Here is a 15,120-nt window from a genome sequence, read left to right on the forward strand (position 1 = left end):
CGCCTCCTGTGAAAGACACAGGCATACACACAAACATTTATTAACATGTTCCACAGTCTTCCAGTTTGATTTTCTCATCCTGTGGACAACAACGTACAGAGATGCAGGTTTATGTTAACTTTTGTAAGGTTTCTTTACTGAACACATCCAGCTGCAGCTCCACTGTGATCCTGAACTGGATAAGCACTTAAGAAAATATGTCAATAAATGGACAAACATCAGTTTACTATATTTATCCAAACAGACGTGACCAATAATGCTTCACTGAGTTAGAGACTTTAACACTCTCTTCTATGTAAGAATGTCTCGTGATAGACCTGCAAACTTGACAACAAAGGTTTTTCAGACTACATGTAGCTGTCCTCTATGTCAGCTCACACATTTACATTCATGTCACACTTATTTCTGCTTTCCCATTTTTATCATTATTACTTACATTTTGATTGGATACCTTGAGTTTGTAAATGATGAGATTACATAATTGGAATACAATTCAATACAATTCATGGATCCAATTCAAGGTCGCGGGAGGATGAAGCCTATCCCAGCTGATACAGGACAAAGACAGGCTGCCAGTTTATCGCAGGGCTAAGACAATACGTGTAACAGAAAATCCACTTAAATGTTTGATATTTCTAATAATAATCATAATTATGACTATTAATTAAAATATTATTTAAAGGTTTCTTTATAACTACATTTCAATTTTTTTTATAACCCCTAGAATATAAACCTGAGCTGTTTCAGATTCTGACCTCTGACCTCAGTGACCAGGCTGTGTCCTCACTGCAGCTCCCTCTTCACACTGACAAATGAAACTTCTGTGGAAGAAAAATCTGGAATTTTTTTTATTTCCAATCCACTTAAACTATTAAGGATTAAGCAACAGTGCTCATCTTCGCTCTTCTGAAATCTGTGTTAAACAACAACAAACATAAATTAGTAACAAAAATACAGCTGAGTAGAAGCTTTACACACCACCAGCAGCCATAACGCTAAATTTTAATCTTCAAATGTTTCTGAGCCGTCTTCAACCTGCTTTTAACAGAGAAAAGTCCCACAGTCAATGCAGCCTGACTCAATCCTAGATGTTCAGCACACACAGAGACACAGAGGGACTGTTTAAAGTTTAGTGTTAACCTGAGTCACTGATCATTTACAGTATTACAGAGTCTGGCAGTTTTTGCATGATGTCCACGTCACTGTAAGTTTCTAGCTGACTCTCAGGTGTGACAGGTGTGCCAGCAGGAAAGAGTAATAATAACCTGCATCCTGAGGTTTGTCATGCAGGATTAAAGGAGCCAGGCTTTGTTCACACAGCTAGGATTGTATTTTACACTGACCCTGGGTCAGTATAAGTATCATACAGTTTAAACGAAGCACTGAAACTTGCACATATTTATTACAGATGCATTGAAGCTAATCGGGATATTTACTGTCAATCTGTGGCTGCGATTAATCACTTTACTGGAAACTTTATTAACTAGTAACTTCATCAGTCATGACAGAAGCTAATATTTCTGTCCCAACATCGTTTAAACAGTAACAGCTTTACTACAATATAAGCTAACGTTTACACCGTAACTTTAAGCTAGCACCATAAAGACGGTAAAACACGTAATAATATCTACAAATGCATCTTAAAGCTGTTATATTAGCACTCGCTGTATTACTAACATAACCACATTAACATTATTGACACTCGCTGACTTTTAATAGTCATTCTATAAATGCTGTCCGGTTAAATGGTCTTACCTGTAACACTGCTGTATCCACCGGATTCCAGCCAGAGTGGATTCTGGAGTCTTCCCACGCTCCTGTTACTGATCCTCCATCTGGATGGATGATAACAACCTTCTGAACAATCTAGCAGGTGGAGATGGCCCACATCTATGGGACTGATTTCTGCTAATAACGCCTGATGGACTGAACATCCGAAGCGGGTCACCCGGTCGCTAGCTGTGCCATTACCCAGCATACACCTCTCCCTCCATAAATACAATAAACGATACAAAAGTAATGGCCTATAATTAATTTATCTGCTGTATCTGATGTTTCTCAGGTAGTTGTTTACATTATATAATATATTGTGTTCAGTACACGTCACTACAATGTGATTTCGGAAATATATAAATATACGGACAACAGGCTCTTCCGTGGCAATCTCTTGTCGTCAATAAACAACGTTTAGGGAGCTCTATAGTATTCAATAGGAGGACCCTGCACGTCAATTCTCGACGCGAGGGGGGTACCCTGCGCGTCGATAAGTGAAGCAGAAGGAGCCTGACCATGCGTCACACATTTGACGAGTTGGGAGTGAGAACGTGTTGGTGTTTTGGGTCATTGTCCTGTTGTAAGACACATGACCTGCGACTACCCTGCACAGATTTCAGACACCCTGTGTGAGATGCAACAAAGCCCCAGAACTTAACCAAGCCTCCCTCATGTTTCACAGTAGGGACAGTGTTCTCTTCTTGATATGCTTCATTTTTCCATCTGTGAACATAGAGCTCATGTACCTTGGCATTATTTCATGTCATCAGACATCAAATGATTTAAAGCCAAATACAGGAAACAGTAACACAGGTTAAATGTTAACTTTGACTGCCTGCCTCACTACAGTGAATAACTGCTCTTCTTGATTTGTTTGGATCTCATTTTACAGATTCATTTAGATATATAAACACGTCTCTTCTTCATTGTTCTAGTGTTCCACTGACTGCAGCAATAAATAATAAATCAAAGGCTTCACAGTCTGTGGGCCCACTGTGGGTGTAGCGGCATGTAGCGGCTGTGTGCCGGCAGAAAAGGACCCAAATGCAGACTCAAACTCAAAGCAACACAGCTTTATTGCTGAATGGCAAAACAATACAAAACTATACTGGAAAACACATGGGGAGACACACAGCATGAGGGAGACCACAACACGAGACTGAGGGAGACGCTGACATATATACACAGAGGGATACAGGACAAAGAGGACTCACCTGGAAGCACGGCTGGCATAAATTACATAGATGATATAACGAAGAGCAAACAGAATATAACACACACAAGGCGGACACTGGTGGGAGAGAGGGAACACGGGGGAGCACAAGCTGTGAAACAGATGAACATAACAGAATAAAACATGAGGGGAAACACGGAGCAAGAACTCACACCAAACACAGACACACAAAGGGCAAAGACACAAGGGGAAATCTAATAAACAATACTGAAAAGAACAATACAGGTATTATAGAATAATCCATAACATAACCAAGTAGAAATGACAAAAGCACAGGAAACTCAAACCACTGGACCATGACCAGTGTTGGTCAAATTACTTGAAAAAAGTAATCAGCGGTCCTGTTGCTCTATTTCCACCTGTTTAGCAGGACTGGGGTAGGCAGAGGTTTGCCCTGGTGCAGGTGTGCCGCAGCCGTCAGGTCAGTGGAAGAATCCGTGTGTTTCTCTGTGAATTTCCCATTCCCTGGTAGCGTACTCAGTGCTTGCTCGGAAGTTTAGGGGTTTTTTCGCTGTAAAAAGAAGTTTTCTTCCCACGCACAACGGACACTAATGTTTTTGTCACTTTTTACGGAATCAAACTCAAAATAAGGTCAGTACTTCCACGCTTTAAACGCTGCACGCTCATACTCTCTCCCCCACTCGATATATTATCCATTGTTGATCTGCAGACAGCTGTTGTCACGAACGTCACACTCGCTTACGTCCTTGTCATGAGACACTCACAAAAAAAAAAATCACAGTTTTAGTAATGCAGCGTGCTTTCGGGAAAGTAACAGTAATCTAATTACCTTTTTTGCAATAGTAATCCCTTACTTTACTCATTACTTGAAAAAAGTAATTGGAAAAAAGTAATCGGAAAAAAACAGTAATCTCTGACCATGACAGTGGGTCTTGAATGATTTCAATGAAAAACCTTTAATGAGGCAGATTTTCACAATAAGAGCATATGTTCCAGGAGAACTTGATGTATTATGAGCTGTAGAAGGATGAGATGGACTGATGTTATCTGACATGACCTCTCTCTGCAGAAATGAGCTGATGAACAAACTGCATCTTTCCCACACAGTAGACTGGATTTATTTTAGCTCACAGCTTCAACATTACAACCATTTTAATTTCAAACAATTTCCTCCGAGGAGAAATGTTTATTACAGCTACAGCTGTGGAGGAGATGTGAACATTAGTTTTTCCTCTGAAAAAGAAACTGTTCAGCTTCATAAAATTGCCTTCACATTCTCAGTTTCCTCTTTTAAAGATGAAAATGGTTTGTGAAGAACTTTGATGTTTGCAGGATTTAGTCTTAATGTTGAAGATAATTCTTAGAAAATGTCACAACTCTAAATGTCTTAGTCCGAGGAAGCTTCTTGAACTGAGGCCCTGATCTAGTCTGAACACATCAGACCAACTTTAAGTTTCACAGAAAAATAACTCTGGTTGATCTTTAAACACAACCACACGTTTCTTCTTCAGGTGTAGAAGTAAAACATTCATTCATCACAGTGGATTTCCTCGCTTCCATCTACGGTGTGCTTTTAGTTTGACTGTGAGCCTGTTCACATGAACACTACGTGTGACTAAACATCACAACACAGTCACACTTCACCTATTAAAGAGGATCAAACAGTGGCAGATGTGTGAGGAACGTTTCATGATGTTGGTACCGACCTGCAGCACAGCCTGATGAAGAGGCCCACACAGACTGATAGCCTGATGTGATGCGAGGAGAACGAACCTCTATCTGCACACTTTGTTTAAAAGCCTCTGAGCTGGATGTTGGAGATTTTGTTATTGCTTTGGAGTCTTTAACCAACACGACACATCAGAGATGAAACAAGTCTTAGTGTGTTCTCAGCAGAAACCCGCTAACAAACAAAGAGCAGAGAATCAAAGATTCAAAGCGTTTATGTGTATATGTACAGAAGGAATAACATTTCTCTGTGCAATGAAATTCTTCAAGTTAGGTAAGGGTTAAAGGAACAAGTTAAATAAAGATAAAAAATAAGTACTAATAATGAAAGATAAATAAATAAGTACAAAAATAAGTAAGTGAAGGCAAGTGAGGTATGCAGATGTCGATATAGATGGATGTACAAAGGAGCATAATGTGTAAAATGAATTTAGTGTGCAAAGTGTCCTGATGTGCAAACTGCAGTTGAGGTCGGTCAGCTGTTCAGGAGTCTGATAGCAGTGGGAAAAGGAGTTGTTGAGCTGGGATGTTGGGGGGGGGGAGGGACATTTCTCTTGTAAAACAAAGGGGGGCCCAGCAAAAAAAGTTTGGGAACTACTGCCTTATGTGGAGATGTCACTTCACCCATCACCATGGAAACCACGCCTTACCCTCCTTCCATCTATTTCTAAAACTACTCTGCAATACATAACTGTGTGGAATAAAGTATAAAACAAGACATAAATGTCATTAGGAGGTAGTTGTGAGATATATAATAATAATAAGGTATGTTTGTATTAGATTACTAAATTCCAACAGCAGAATCTTTAAAATTAGTTTGTAGTTACTAATATTTACTGTAAATTGTACTAGTGTTAAATAGAGATGGCACGATACCACTTTTTTATGTCCGATACCAATACCGATATCATAAATTTGGATATCTGCCGATACCTATATGAATCCGATATAGTGTGTTTTTTAATCAATAAAACTGTTTTTTTAATATCTTGCTGCATTTTGTATAAGTTCATACTCAAGTTTAAATAAACAACAACACTAAAGCTATTCTGTTATACCTGTGTGTAAAAAATACACTGCGCCCAAAATATTTCATAGTTCAGCAACACTGATCAATCTAATAAACTTAAACCTACTCCATCCTCCCTATTCTGGTATTTTAAAGAGTACTTAGTAGAAATATTAAGCAACCTAACTAATAGGGTTGCAAACTCCCAGCAAAAGAAAATAGGGAACCACCCCTCCACCCTCCACCTGATGATGCTTAATCAATGTAATCAACTTTAATTTGATGCAGTGTGAAAAAAAATGCACAGAAATAAATTATTTTTCAAGAATAATTAAGTAGATTGAACATCTTTCTTCTACAGAATTGCAGACTGCACAGATGGTACCTTCCCAAAGGAAAAAGTACTATAGCTTACTAGGGTATATTAGACTTAATAGTTACTTTATACAGTAATGGACTTCTATACATTTTAAATCAGATTAAAACTTTGGGTGTAAGATTCAGATAATTATTTATTAAAAGCTAGACATTTTAAATGAGAATAAGAAAGAAAAGTATGTCTTTGTGCCCCCTTTTCCCTGTTCATGCCATATCGGCCCCTCTGGCTAAACTTTGCTAGATCCGCCCCTGCACAGTTACCAGCCGTCAGCTGCGTAAAAAAGGATCCTGGTGTAGAAAGTAATATTAAATACATTCTAACAACAGCTTATCAAGCTTAAGCGTGCTGCTGTTGTTCAGCCGCTGGTTTCCTCTTTCTGGTGCAAAGTGGGCCAAAAACAAAGAAGAGAGACGGACTCGCAACAGAAAAGCTGATCAGCTGATCATTGATCAGTTTAATGATTGAAGTAGCAGCAGGAGAGGGAGAGGCAGTCGCTCCATATATGGTTGTTAAGCTTAACATGAGAATGCTTTACAAACATTCAGAGATGAACTTACACACTTGCTTTACTTCTCTCTGGGATAACTTCCTCGGAGATGAAATGCTGGTTTGGTAGTGAGGCTACAAATACACACAGCCGTTCTATCACCTGATGCATACTGCTCCGACGTGCTACGGTTATGAGCCGAGTTACGCCATGTCGCAAGTTTTGTGAGGTGCTTTTTTGATATTTAATGGATCGGATTACATTTTTTATTTCTCGCCGATATCCGATCCAGTAATTTACGTCAGTATTGGACCGATACCGATACGTAATATCGGATCGGTCCATCTCTAGTGTTAAAGTGATGTTTCGCAATGACTGTAAAAAGAATACAGACAGAATTTATGTCCATGAGTACTGAGGCAGTTACACCACACACACTACGTTTTTGGTTTTTTTTGTCTGTGTCTTTCATTTCCTAGCAGCATGTCTTCGTTATCTTTCTGTCTGCAACCACGCTGATTTCAGTGGTTTTAGCTCACTTTTTCTCTCGCATCGGTGCCAATCCATGACTGATAGTTCATCTATCAGTCAGGATGCTTTTACTTGATTGGCAATAGGTCAGTAGGTTATCCTGAATAATGATGTCACATCCAATCAGGTGCTTTGCAGATGGTATTACATGGTGGCTCAAAATCTGACAGTTTGGTTCTGCTTTCATAATTTCAGCAGGTTAGATTGATCATTTGATAAAATCTTAGTGCTTCCTTATTTGGTATAAATGGACGTGGCTGTGTGATGATGTTATTGTTGGTGCATGAAGCATTCCCTCTTCCTGAAATGTATTTGCTGGCTGGAGAAACTGGAGCTCCTGAAGTAAACACGTTACTGTGAGGCTACCAAGTGACCACTGAGGAACAAAACACTTTGCTCTGAATTTTTTACACATCACATAAAAATGAGAGCAATCAAAACAGCACTTAGTTTCATGTTTGCTGAGTTTCAAAAAAGCATAAAGATTAGTGTGACAGTTTTAATCAGGTTCTGAGATGAAAACATTTCCTTCTAAATTCTCAGTATTCATTTATCAGCATTAAATCAAACATTTTTTATTTCTGTCTAAGAAAAACTCAAAACTCAAAACCACAGCAGCTAGTTGATCAGATACTGTGAAGATGTAATCTATTACTCTTCTGAGAAATGAGATCTTTCTGAGATGTAATAACAGTGATCATGTTTCTGTCAATAATTTTGTTTTACACACCAGATTGAGACCATGATTATAACTCCTCCTGAATTATATTCTAAAGGCAGCCGTTTGATTCTCTTTGTTTAAATGCTTAAGTCCAGTGTTCCTAAACTCTTTATCTATGGTTCACATGTAAAATCTAGTTTTCTTCCTTTTTTTTACGTCACAATTTTTAAATTGTATGATGTTATTCATTAATCTGGAAGGAATTATTCATGGATTTGTGTCGTCATGCGAAGATTACTGTGGCTTTGATAAATCATCTCCTTCACGCCTCCAAGCTGCACTAAATGCTGAGACCAGAGAATTAACACATACAGGGAGTGCAGAATTATTAGGCAAGTTGTATTTTTGAGGAATAATTTTATTACTGAGCAACAACCATGTTCTCAATGAACCCAAAAAACTCATTAATATCAAAGCTGAATGTTTTTGGAAGTAGTTTTTAGTTTGTTTTTAGTTTTAGCTATTTTAGGGGGATATCTGTGTGTGCAGGTGACTATTACTGTGCATAATTATTAGGTAACTTAACAAAAAACAAATATATACCCATTTCAATTATTTATTTTTACCAGTGAAACCAATATAACATCTCCACATTCACAAATATACATTTCTGACATTCAAAAACAAAACAAAAACAAATCAGTGACCAATATAGCCACCTTTCTTTGCAAGGACACTCAAAAGCCTGCCATCCATGGATTCTGTCAGTGTTTTGATCTGTTCACCATCAACATTGCGTGCAGCAGCAACCACAGCCTCCCAGACACTGTTCAGAGAGGTGTACTGTTTTCCCTCCTTGTAAATCTCACATTTGATGATGGACCACAGGTTCTCAATGGGGTTCAGATCAGGTGAACAAGGAGGCCATGTCATTAGTTTTTCTTCTTTTATACCCTTTCTTGCCAGCCACGCTGTGGAGTACTTGGACGCTGTGTGATGGAGCATTGTCCTGCATGAAAATCATGTTTTTCTTGAAGGATGCAGACTTCTTCCTGTACCACTGCTTGAAGAAGGTGTCTTCCAGAAACTGGCAGTAGGACTGGGAGTTGAGCTTGACTCCATCCTCAACCCGAAAAGGCCCCACAAGCTCATCTTTGATGATACCAGCCCAAACCAATACTCCACCTCCACCTTGCTGTCATCTGAGTCGGACTGGAGCTCTCTGCCCTTTACCAATCCAGTCACGGGCCCATCCATCTGGCCCATCAAGACTCACTCTCATTTCATCAGTCCATAAAACCTTAGAAAAATCAGTCTTGAGATATTTCTTGGCCCAGTCTTGACGTTTCAGCTTGTGTGTCTTGTTCAGTGGTGGTCGCTTTTCAGCCTTTCTTACCTTGGCCATGTCTCTGAGTATTGCACACCTTGTGCTTTTGGGCACTCCAGTGATGTTGCAGCTCTGAAATATGGCCAAACTGGTGGCAAGTGGCATCTTGGCCGCTGCACGCTTGACTTTTCTCAGTTCATGGGCAGTTATTTTGTGCCTTGGTTTTTCCACACGCTTCTTGCGACCCTGTTGACTACTTTGAATGAAACGCTTGATTGTTCGATGATCACGCTTCAGAAGCTTTGCAATTTTAAGACTGCTGCATTCCTCTGCAAGATATCTCACTATTTTTGACTTTTCTGAGCCTGTCAAGTCCTTCTTTTGACCCATTTTGCCAAAGGAAAGGAAGTTGCCTAATAATTATGCACACCTGATATAGGGTGTTGATGTCATTAGACCACATCCCTTCTCATTACAGAGATGCACATCACCTAATATGCTTAATTGGTAGTAGGCTTTCCAGCCTATACAGCTTGGAGTAAGACAACATGCATGAAGAGGATGATGTGGACAAAATACTCATTTGCCTAATAATTCTGCATTCCCTGTATATACTATAACGTGGGACTATAAACTATAAAGCTGGCCTATAAGACTTGGTGGCGATCGTGAGCGCATGAAGATCTCATCCAATACCGCTCGCTGAAATTGGCAGCAAGGAGGGCAGTGGCCTCCGCGAAAAGACGACACTACCAAGATCTTTATGACCAGCTGCAAACCCCAGAGGGGGCCAATAACATCTACCGACTTGCCAAAGCCCACCACCGCGCGAAGCAGGACTTTGCACTGTAAAATCTAATTAGTTCCCAGAACTCAAAAAAATTATGGAAACTCGTTGCCTCAAAAAAATTGAGTAAAGCTTAGCTAAAAATGACTAAGTTAGGACAACTTATTTACTTTGAGTACTCTGTACAAGCTCATTTGTTCCCAGAACTCAAAAAAATTGGATCAAGTTTACGTAAGATGACCAAGTTAGGGCAACTTACTCATTTTGAGTACACTGTACAGCTTTGTTAGTTCCCAGAACTCAAAAAAATTATGGAATTGTTGCCTCAAAAAAACTAAGTAAAGCTTACTTAAGATGACTGTTAGGACAACTAATGTATAAGTTGTCCTAACAGTCATCTTAAGTAAGCTTTACTTAGTTTTTTTTGAGGCAACGATTTCCATAATTTACTACTTAATACTGCAAGTCTGCAGTATTAACAATAACTTGATATTTCTGACTGTACAATACTAATTGTTTACCTACTGACAAACATGTTAAGTTCAACTAAATGAAAAAACAATTTGTGGTACCATGAATATTTTTAAAAATAATTAACAACAATTTTTGTAATGATGTTAAAATCAGCCCAACTTTTATTTTCAAACACAACAAAGTATAACAGCCAACATACTGGACACTGTTCTGCTGAACAACAAACAATTATATTGCCATCACTGTTATAATCTTACAATGAAACAAAGTCTCAGATTTAATTATTCTGAAAATAAGTTTTAAGTTTGTTTTGTACTTACATTACTTATATAATCAAAATAAAATATTTGTTGTTCTGTCACAAGTGCAGTCTCTAATTTAAACAACACATTTGTTTTCCATTCCAACACAGGAGCTGGAATGTTGTATTCTTTTAAGGATGCTTGTTTCCAGTCCAGGCATTACTGCCTGAATGACTGTCATGGATCGAGGTGATCCAAATGTAGGTGCAGAAGAAAGTCTTTAACTTCCCTTAAGTACACTGGCAGTGGATGTGGGTTGGAGATGCAATGAGCTTGAACCTGCAGGCGACCATCTTCACTGACCACACCATCTGTGACTCATCTCTCCTGGTGTCCTGCAAGCAAACAATCATATTTTTTGGAACATGAACTTAATTGCTTTCTTAAAACATTTTTTCTGCATTTGGTATAAAACAGACTCCAATTTAGACGATCTCAGGCTCCCTCCCCACGGAGAGGTGACATTCAATGTCCCAAATTGTCAGTCTGGATAACCCTGACCACCACCCAACACACAATAATGTCATGAAAGCATCATTTTAAAAAAGGGCTATGCAAACATGGCCTCCCCTCTGTCAGTGCGCCCCAGGGTGGCTGTGGCTACAACGTAGCTTGCCATCACCAGTGTGTGAATGTGTGTATGAATGGGTGAATGACTGGATATGTAAAAGCGCTTTGGGGTCCTTAGGGACCAGAAAAGCGCTATATAAATCTGAGCCATTTACCAATAACTTTCATTCTAATGATGTGCAAAATGATTTTGGGCACAAAACAGATTTTGCTGTTAGAAAACTTGCAGACTTCACTATATACAGTGTAGACCCTCTAAACTAAGTTTGGGGATGTGATCTTTCAAGAAATGCAGACCAAACTGTTGTTGTTTGTTCACTTACACAGCATGTCTTGTAGAATTAACTGTGGTCACCAGCAACAGCATAGTGCAGTCACATCTCAAGTCTAATAACAGAAGACAGGAAAAGATCAGTAAAGAAACAACTTCCCCAAACCAAACCACAAATAAAACAACAAGTAAAACAGGCTGATCTAAAGTATGATTAAAGTTCAGCCTGATTAATATAAATGTCACTGACAGTTGCTAATATATTGGAAAACCAAAATACTTACCACTGAGTTGATGTCTTTCTGTCCAACAACAGGAGTGCTGGTCCCGAGCCTCAAAGACAGTAAGAAGCAAGCAGAGGGAGAAAAAACAGAACATTTTTCAGAAACTGATTTGATCCTTAATGGCTGTGCAATCATTGTAACATAGAGTTTGCTTATGTTGTTAAATAAAGGCTAGATTTGACATTAATAGATGCCACAGATGTTGTAAAGCTGCCACAAAGCATGAAAAAAAAAAATAGACATCTCCGAAAACGTCGAGAGCATTTTTTGCAAATATGTGATGTCTTGATAAATCGAGCAGATATTTGAGCATTACATAGCTACATTGTCGCCTGAAAATATCTTAAAAGTTTATTTTGTGACCCAGAAAAAGTAATAAGTTTTTCAGCAGCGCTCCTCCGCCATTGCCGGCGCTTACAAGCACGCACAGGCTCCGACAAACCGTGGCCGATGCGATCCTCCTTTTCCCAGACTACCCTTTCTGGGTCACAAAATAACCTTTTAGATATTTTCAGGCGACAATGTAGCTATGTAATGCTCAAATATCTACTTAATTTATCAAAATATCACATATTTGCAAAAGTGCTTCCACGTTTTCGGAGAGCTCTGTTATCCACCCCCCACACCCCACACCCCACACCTACCCCACCCCTAACGGCTGCACCTCAGTGTTGCCAACTCCTCAGTAAGGAAAATCGCTATTGGCTGTCCTAAAAGTCGCTAGAAGTCGCTAAATGACGTCATCACCTAATTTGCATAATTGGTCACGCTAATATAATTGTAACCTATGTTGTTGGAGAGAAAATAACATCGTGGAAGAGACATAAAGTGAGTAAAAACGTCCTAAATGCATTTAGAGTTTATTTAGAACTACAAATTAAATTTCTTTTAGCAATTATTGTTTTTAATGTCACAATTCCAACCCTGCTCCTTTACCCGGCTTGGACCGCAAAAGTGACCGAAATAGGCACTCTGGTGGAGTTACTTTGTGTTTGTGTGTGTTTATAAGTAGTTTTAAACCTTGTGATCCACGAAACAGCATAAGAGTAAAAGAGTAAAAGAACTGACTGTGTTACAGCACCCGCTGCTTGTTGAGAGTAAAAGCGATACGCGCTTTCACGTCTTTTTTTAGCGACTTTTTATAGAAAAAAAGTCGCTAGGGGGTCTGAAAACTCGCTAAATATAGCGACAAAGTCGCTAAGTTGGCAACACTGCTGCACCTCCCGAAGAATTTTGTCTGGGCTCTTATCTCACTTATTTATTTCAAACAATCAACAGAAAATTTCACCACATAGTTTTATGTAAGGTTTTTAAGGCTGTGGTGTTAATTTTTAAGTAAGACGAGCCCAGCGGCAGCAGCAACGCTAGGCTAACACTAACTAGCTAGCAAGATTTTAAACCTGGTGCTAAACTAAGAGAAGCCACAAAATCAGTTTGAATAAGAGTAAACATTTACTCACCAAGTCAGTGTATCAGGTAAAGATCCACAGCAATGACAACAATAATATCTTGAGCTGACGCTTCTCCAGGTTTGCTCAACATAGTCCATAAAAAATGCACCGTGAACATGCGGACTGATCCGAGAGGGAGGAGGACGGTAGTCACGTGGCATTTTCAAAACACATCTTTCATCCTTCCGCACTGAGAAGCAAAACTTCCAGCTTACTTAGTTTTTCTAAGTTAAGACAAATCAAATAAATGGAGTTTATCAGCGTTTTTGCATAAAAAGTACTGGTAACTTATTTAAATTGAGTTCTAATAACAAATTGATAAAAATTGAGTTCAGCCTATTTAATATTTTTAATTAAACACAATATTACATTTTACAGTGTGATACGAACCATGTTGTCCAAATCAAGGGAGCCGACGGGCAGGTTCTGCGAGACCCCCAAGACATCCTTCAGCGCTGGTCAGATTACTTCGCTGGAATCAGCAATGAAGAATTTACACATCCGCCTATCCCGCCTGCGGACCCAGACGCAGGGCCTGTCACACTAATCACCACTGCCGAAGTCCAAAACGCGTTGAAGAAAATGAAAAACGGAAAAGCCACAGGACCGGACGACATCCCAGCTGAAATCTGGAAGATGATGGGCGACCGTGGTACAACATACCTTGCGGCACTCTTCAACCATATCACGGTCGAAGACAAAGCCTCCCGAGCTTGGACATCGAACATCACAGTGCCCATCTGGAAGGGCAAGGGAGACGTCACAGAGTGCACCAACTATCGACCAATTCGTCTACTCTGTCATGCAATGAAGATCTTCGAACGTGTCCTGGAAAATCGGATCTGTCAACTTGTCACAATCACCCCGAATAAATGCGGCTTTGTTAAGGGCTGTGGAACTATCGATGCCATACACGCGGCCCGTCTGCTGAAGGAAAAGCACCGGGAAAAGAACAAGACGGTGCACATGGTCTTCCTGGATCTGGAAAAGGCATTTGATAGGGTCCCCCACAAGCTGATTTGGCGATCATTAAAAACTCATGGCGCCCCGAAAGCTTATGTGAAATGGACTCAGCTGCTCTACCGTAATGTCACAAGTGAGGTCCGATGTTCAGCGGGAACATCACCAGCCTTCCCGATTACCGTTGGCGTCCACCAGGGCTTGGCCCTCTCGCCCCTGCTGTTCACTGTCTGTATGGACACCACGATGGCTGATCTGCAATCACCACATCCATGGAGCCTCCTGTATGCAGATGATGTGTGCCTATCAGAAACAGAAAACTGCCTAGCCCTGCAAACCCAAACACAAGCATGGAAAGAGCGGCTCTCCGAAAACGGCATTCGCCTGAACATCAAGAAGACTGAGTACCTTGAATGCGGCCCCCAGACCAACAGTACCATCACTATCGACGGCGAGCCGCTGACTAAAGTTGGCCAATTCAAGTACCTCGGGTCCCTTGTCACCTCGGACTGCGAAACTCTACCAGATGCCAGACTCTGTGTCAACACAGCATGGAGGAAGTGGCATCGGGTGAGTGGAGTCTTATGTGACAAGAGAATGCCAATCTATCTTAAGGCGAAAGTCTATAAGTCGATTGTGCCCCCAGTGGCACTCTACGGGTCAGAGTGCTGGCCAGCGACGACCAAACACGAACAAGCTCTTCACACCATGGAGATGAAGATGCTGAGGTAGCCTCTGGGTCTCACACGACTTGACCGAGCGAGGAACGAAGATGTCAGGAAACAATGGGGAGTGACACCAATCACAGACAAGATGCGAGGCGGCGGGTTCGATGGTACGGCCATGTTGTCCGTAGCGATAAAAATTCCATCGCAAAGACAGCCCAGCAATTAGATCTGGATGGAAACAGGCCACAAGGAAGACCAAAAAA

Source organism: Oreochromis aureus, linkage group 3, assembly GCF_013358895.1.
Source record: "Oreochromis aureus strain Israel breed Guangdong linkage group 3, ZZ_aureus, whole genome shotgun sequence".
Taxonomy (NCBI): domain Eukaryota; kingdom Metazoa; phylum Chordata; class Actinopteri; order Cichliformes; family Cichlidae; genus Oreochromis; species Oreochromis aureus.